The 6318-nt window shown below is 60.0% G+C and overlaps 3 pseudogenes; all 3 read left to right on the top strand.

Moving 5' to 3' along the window:
* Window positions 1-463: 463 nt before the first annotated feature.
* Window positions 464-1580, top strand: LOC147467552 (small subunit ribosomal RNA; annotated as a pseudogene).
* An 872-nt stretch (window positions 1581-2452) lies between these two features.
* LOC147467551 (5.8S ribosomal RNA) lies at window positions 2453-2620 on the top strand (annotated as a pseudogene).
* Window positions 2621-4817: 2197 nt separating this feature from the next.
* LOC147467550 (large subunit ribosomal RNA) lies at window positions 4818-5793 on the top strand (annotated as a pseudogene; the record flags this gene model as incomplete).
* Between the last annotated feature and the right edge of the window lie 525 nt (window positions 5794-6318).

The following is a 6318-nucleotide window of genomic DNA, read 5'->3' as shown; positions in this document are numbered from 1 at the left end:
ACGCTCGGGTGCCTTTCCCCCCCCTTGCTGTCGGGCTCGGCCCACGCCTTGGGCGCTGCCCCTCCCTCTCCTCCTTCTGTTCTTCCCGCCTCTCCTCTGGTGTCTCCTACGCGGGTCCTCTGCCCCTTTTGGGGGTCGGCCACGGTAGGAGGATGGAGGACGACTCGGGCGCTGGAGGAACGGGCCAGTGAGTGGCTTGGAATTGGCCATCTTTTTGGAGGGAGGGTGCGTGCTTTTTTGGCTGGGTTTTTACTTGGAGGTTTTATTCTGGCCCGACGAGTTCCCCCTTTTCCCCTCGTAGCGGCGCCGATAGCCCCTATTTTGAACGCCCTCGAAAACTCTCCAACTCTCTCTCTCTGCTGCTGCTGCTGCCGCAGCCAGCCTCCGGCCTCCGCTGTGGCGCGGGACGCGGCGGCGGCGGCGGGTCGTTGACGACTGGTGTGCTATTATTGCCATGTGCTACCTGGTTGATCCTGCCAGTAGTCATATGCTTGTCTCAAAGATTAAGCCATGCATGTGTAAGTACAGGCCGACTTAAGGCGAAACCGCAGACGGCTCATTAAATCAGATACAACTCATTGGATCTCTGCTGAACCGCATTACTTGGATAACTGTGGTAATTCTAGAGCTAATACATGCCTTTGGAGTCTCCGACCGCGAGGGAGGAGCGCTTTTATTAGACCAAAACCCCGGGCGCGCGGCTCGCGAGGGCCGCGCGCCCCACTCTCTTGGTGAAACCCTGACGGGTTGGGTCGGCGCCGCGTCCTGCAGGCGTCTGCCTTATCAGCTCTCGATTGTAGGTTAAACGCCTACAATGGCTATCACGGGTAACGGGGAATCAGGGTTCGATTCCGGAGAGGGAGCCTGAGAGACGGCTACCACATCTAAGGAAGGCAGCAGGCGCGCAAATTACCCACTCCCGGCACGGGGAGGTAGTGACGAAAAATACTGTTGCGAGCCCCGAATGGGGCTTCGCAATTGGAATGAGTACACTTTAAATCCTTGTACGAGGATCAAGTGGAGGGCAAGTCTGGTGCCAGCCGCCGCGGTAATTCCATCTCCACTAGCGTATATTAAAGTTGTTGCGGTTGAAACGCTCGTAGTTGGAACTTAGCGGCGGTCACTGCCGGGTTCCGAGCTGTGTCCCCGCCGGCTTGCAGGGGGTTTGTATGCCCTTAACCGGGTGTCCCCTTGTGGCCGGCACGTTTACTTTGAAAAAATTAGAGTGCTCAGAGCAGGCTGACGATTGCTTACAGCCCGAATGGTCGTGCATGGAATGATGGAAGAGGACCTCGGTTCTATTTTGTCGGTTTTTCGGAACCCGAGGTAATGATTAAGAGAAGCAGACGGGGGCATTCGTACTGCGACGCCAGAGGTGAAATTCTTAGACCGTCGCATGACGACCTAATGCGAAAGCATCTGCCAAGGATGTTTTCATTGATCAAGAACGAAAGTTAGAGGTTCGAAGGCGATCAGATACCGCCCTAGTTCTAACCTTAAACGATGCTGACTAGCGATCCGCCGCAGTTATTCCCATGACCCGGCGGGGAGCTTCGGGAAACCAAAGTCTTTGAGTTCCGGGGGAAGTATGGTTGCAAAGCTGAAACTTAAAGGAATTGACGGAAGGGCACCACCAGGAGTGGAGCCTGCGGCTCAATTTGACTCAACACGGGGAAACTCACCAGGCCCGGACACCGGAAGGATTGACAGAATGAAGGCTCTTTCTCGATTCGGTGGGTGGTGGTGCATGGCCGTTCTTAGTTGGTGGAGTGATCTGTCTGGTTAATTCCGATAACGAACGAGACTCTAGCCTGCTAAATAGTCGACGGGTCTCGTCCTCGCGCCGCCTTCCAGGGCGGCGACGAGTCGGGTCGACGGAAAGGTGAGAGTGCTCGCTAGCTTTTTTTGGCTGGCTTGCCCCCTCTCCAAATCGCGGTCCGTCGAGAGGGGCTCCGACGGTGGTGGTGGTGGTGGCGGCGATGGTCTGCTGCGCGCGTGTGCACTGGCAGTTCTCCCCCCCCCCCCCCCCCCCCCCGAAGACCCCCTCCCGGCTTGGAAGGGCCCTGTCGAAGGTAATAGTGCAGCGGTGGATGTACTGTGCAATGACCCTCCTTCTTCTTTCGAACGCCATTACGGGGGGCTCTCGGGACGGCTCCCGACTCTCCTCCTCCTTCTGTGATAGGCTCTGGTACCCCTCTGTCTCTCTCTCGCTGTAGGAGGGAAAGGAGGCGGGTGGAGCGAAGGTGGAGGCGCCGAACCCCAAAGTTAATCTTTTTCCCGCCCCCGCCTGGGTTACCGGGACTTTTCGTGGCCAGCTGGTGATCGACGACGTCCGTGTCGCGGTCTGTGCTTTGCTTTTGTTTTTGTCAAACGAATTGTTTACTTCCCCTCGGCCCCCCGGTCGAGTGGGAGGCGAGCGAGTCGCGTGCGAACTCGAAAAAACCCTCTCCAAGACTCTTAACGGGGGATCACTTGGCTCGTGGGTCGAGGAAGACCGCGGCAAAAAGCGTAGTCTGATGGCTATCGCAATTGTCCCGTGATTCCATCGACGTGTCGAGCGCACATTGCGGCGGCCCTGTGCCTTCTTCGAAGGACGGCCGCCACCCTCCCTCGAGTGTCGTGACGTTGCCTACCGGGAGACAGTATGGACGGCTGCGGCGGCCCCCCCGCCGCCCGTTCTCCGGTAGGCCGACACAGTGTTTCTGTTGAGAGTGAGGCGAAAGATCGCCGTGCGTGGGCCTCCGTGCCGCCCCAGAAAGCTGGCGAGGTGTGGAGGCCTGCTAAGCACCATGGGGCCCGTCGTCCATTAGCGGCGCGCGAGCTGTTGACCTTGCCGTGGGTGCGAGGCCGGGGGCTCGTCCCCCTTTGCCTTTGCACCGCTAGGCGCCCTGAGGAGTTCGCTGGACTTCCGAAGGAAGGCGCTCGGGAGGAAGGTGTGGGAGGTTGTTCTCCACATCCCCGCCTCGCTAAAAGTCCCTTGTGTTGTCCAGATGTTCCCATGACCAGGGGATGTAAGCCGGAGACGTTCCTCCCCTCTGCCCGACCACCCAGCCAGCCAGCCAGCCACCGCCGGCCTCTTCTCTTTTTGAGAGAGATGTAAAGAAAAGGCCCAGGTGTTCCCATGACCGTCCTTAACCCCCCACCTCCCCGGCTGGGCGTAGGTAACATGTCGCCAAAAAAAAAAAAAAAAAAAAAAAACACCAAAAAAGCTACGGCTCTCCTCGTCGGTAGTGGACGACTAGCCGGCTAATCTCAAAAGGGCGGCGGGAAGAGACGGCCGTGTCTCTCTCCCGTTACGTCCCGTCCCCCCTTCCTTGACCAAGATGACAAACCCGCTTGGAAGGCCTAGGGTGTTCGTCGGTCTCGGTTTTGAGCGTGCTACGGCGCGCGCGGGCGATTGGTTTGGGTCGAGGCGCTGCATAAGAAGGTGCGGGCCCTGGGGGTGGGGCGAGGCCGCGAGGCGCGCCCCTATACGCCCAGGTGTTCACTTGACCGTCCAGAGGGACGCACCAGAGGGAGCTGACGCAAGAGAGAGCGAGCTTGGTGATGATGATTGATGATTGATGATGATGACAGTGAGCGGCGGCAGGAGGAGTTTTTGGCTTCCCAATGTCTGGGTGAGAGAGCGAGCGAGGAAAAAGCGAATGAGCCATCTTGGACCCTCTTCTTTTGTGCCTTGGGCGGCCGATTTTCGGCCGGCGAGAAAGAAGGGGGGAGAGCGAGCGAACGAGTCCCTCGCATGCGAGCTAGTCGCCGGCCACGCCGTGAGCCCGGGGCGTGCTACAGCCGACGGAGCAGCAGCCGCCCCCCCCACCATGGAAGGACTGCGCTGGTCTTGTCGCGTTTTGGGGGCTCGCTAAAGCTCTGTGAATGCTTCTTAATAAGCTGACGACCTCGAGTGGAGGGAGATGACCCGCCCAATTTAAGCATATTAATGAGCGGAGGAAAAGAAACCAACCGGGATTCCCTGAGTAAGTGCGACCGAAACGGGAAGAGCCCAGCGCAAAGCCTCGCGTCCCTTAACAGGGGGCTTGAGGGGTGCTGCATTGGGGAGAGGTCCTGCACGCGCTCCCGCGCCGCCTAAGTTCATGAAAGACTCCAATACCCAGGGAGGGTGTCAGGCCCGTGTGGCGGAAGTCGTACCCCTCCTCGTTCGCGGGGAGGGGGGTTTCGGGAGTGCGGAACGGGCCTCTCCTTAGAGTCGGGTTGCCTGAAACCGCAACCTAAAGCAGGTGGTAAACTCCATCTAAGGCTAAATACGACCACGAGACCGATAGCGAACAAGTACCGTGAGGGAAAGTTGAAACAGAGCCCTGTAGAGAGAGTTCAAGAGAACGTGAAACCGTGAGAGGCTAAACGGGCGGAGATTCGAAGATCGAACTGGGGGGATTCAGTTCGACGGTTTGTCCGGGAGACGGCAGCGGGTTTAGTTGGCGGCTGCGGCTCGCGACCTCCCTTTCTCTCGATCCTTCGGGGTCGGGGGAGGCAGGGGGCGCGGCCCGCCGCCTGCCCGGCGCCGGCGGGCGATCTTCCCCCCGCATTAGGTCGCCGCGACGCGTTGGGGTTTGGGGCGTCTAAGGCCCGGGTTCTGGCAGGAACCGGCGGCGCGTGCTGCGTGTCGGGAGATGGGGTTTCTCGCCCCTCTGTCGCCGCGGCGTTCCAGCGCGCTCGTCCGGGGATCCCCCGGCGTCCTCGTCTTGCTCCCCCGACGGTCACTTCTCCGGGGCGCTGGGCCGGCTATAAACGCCGCGCCCGGTTTTTTTGCCTTCGCGGCATGCAAAGAGTCGATCCTCCACCCGACACGTCTTGAAACACGGACCAAGGAGTCCAACATGTATGCGAGTCAGTGGGCGCACTAAATCCACGGGCGCAATGAAAGTGATTGGGCCGATCCCTCGGCGAGCGGGCGGCCGTGCGCACCCGGACGGAGTGACTGACTTTCCTCCCGGCGACGGCGCGGAGTCGCGCTGCCGCTCCCGCACGCCGGGGTCCCTCCTTCCGGGCGGGGGCTTCCGGGGGGCGCAGGCCCGGGACTCGCCATGACGAACGGGCGCCGCCGCCCTCCCCGGGCGGGTTTCCGGCGTCCGGATGTGTCGGCGGGTACCCAGAGCATAAATGTTGGGACCCGAAAGATAGTGAACTATGCTTGGCCAGGATGAAGCCAGGGGAAACCCTGGTGGAGGTCCGAAGCGTTTCTGATGTGCAAATTGATCGCCAGAGCTGAGTATAGGGGCGAAAGACCAATCGAACTATCTAGTAGCTGGTTCCCTCCGAAGTTTCCCTCAGGATAGCTGGTGCTCATGTCGAACGAGTTCCATCCGGTAAAGCGAATGACTAGGGGTGTTGGGGACGAAATGTCCTCAGCCCATTCTCAAACTTTAAATGGGTGAGGTGCCGGGCTTGCTTAGCTGAAGCCCCGGACGAGAATCGGAGTGCCTAGTGGGCCAATTTTGGTAAGCAGAACTGGCGCTGTGAGATGAACAAAACGTGGAGTTAAGGGGCCTAAATGGATGCTAATTCCGATCCCATGGAAGGGAGTTGCTTGCTATAGACAGCAGGACGGTGGCCATGGAAGTTGGAATCCGCTAAGAAGTGTGTAACAACTCACCTGCCGAAGCAAGTAACCCCGAAAATGGCATGGCGCTCAAGCATCCTCCCGATACTCTACCGCCGGGCGCACTATTGGCTGCGACGAGGAGGTCTCGAGGCCCCGGCGAGTAGGAGGGCGCGGTGGTGAGCGTAGAAGGATACGGCGTGAGCCGGTCTGGAGCCGCCACCGGTGCGGATCTTGGTGGTAGTAGCAAATGCTCGAGCAAGCCGGACCCTCGTTGACCGAAGCGGAGGAGGGTTCCCCGCCAACATCGCTTGGTCGTGGTTAAGTCGGCCCTTAGTCCGAGGATAGCTTCCCTCCCATCCCCTGGAAAATGCCACAAGAAAGCAGTGTGTGTGGAGCGCGTTTGCCGATGCCTCCTCCTGTTTTTTTGCGTGGGGGTAGAGTCGGCACGAGCCGGTGGAGCGAGCCAGCGGCAAGAGTCGAGAGGAGTCGGCGGCGGCGGCGGCGGCGGTGGTTGTTGCTGCTGCTGCTTTTGTCGCTGATGACCGGCTGTTTGTCTGTTTGGTCCGGCGAGCTCTCGGTTTGTCGGCGCCGGTCGAGCTCCCGAGTCTTAGTCTGAAAGCGGCGGGGTACGGTGCCACGGCCTTTGGCGGCCGTGGTTCCGCTCCTGTCTTCCTCCCCTGTCATGGCGGATGCAGTAATGCAGCCTACGCTGCCGCTGACTCTGACGACGGGCTCGCCTGTGGGCGGGGCGGCACCACGTC

The sequence above is a fragment of the Penaeus japonicus genome, unplaced genomic scaffold (assembly GCF_977035675.1).
Source record: "Penaeus japonicus unplaced genomic scaffold, GWHDUDI00000001_assembly GWHDUDI00000035, whole genome shotgun sequence".
In the NCBI taxonomy this organism is placed as follows: domain Eukaryota; kingdom Metazoa; phylum Arthropoda; class Malacostraca; order Decapoda; family Penaeidae; genus Penaeus; species Penaeus japonicus.
This window is presented reverse-complemented; position numbering and strand designations above follow the sequence as displayed.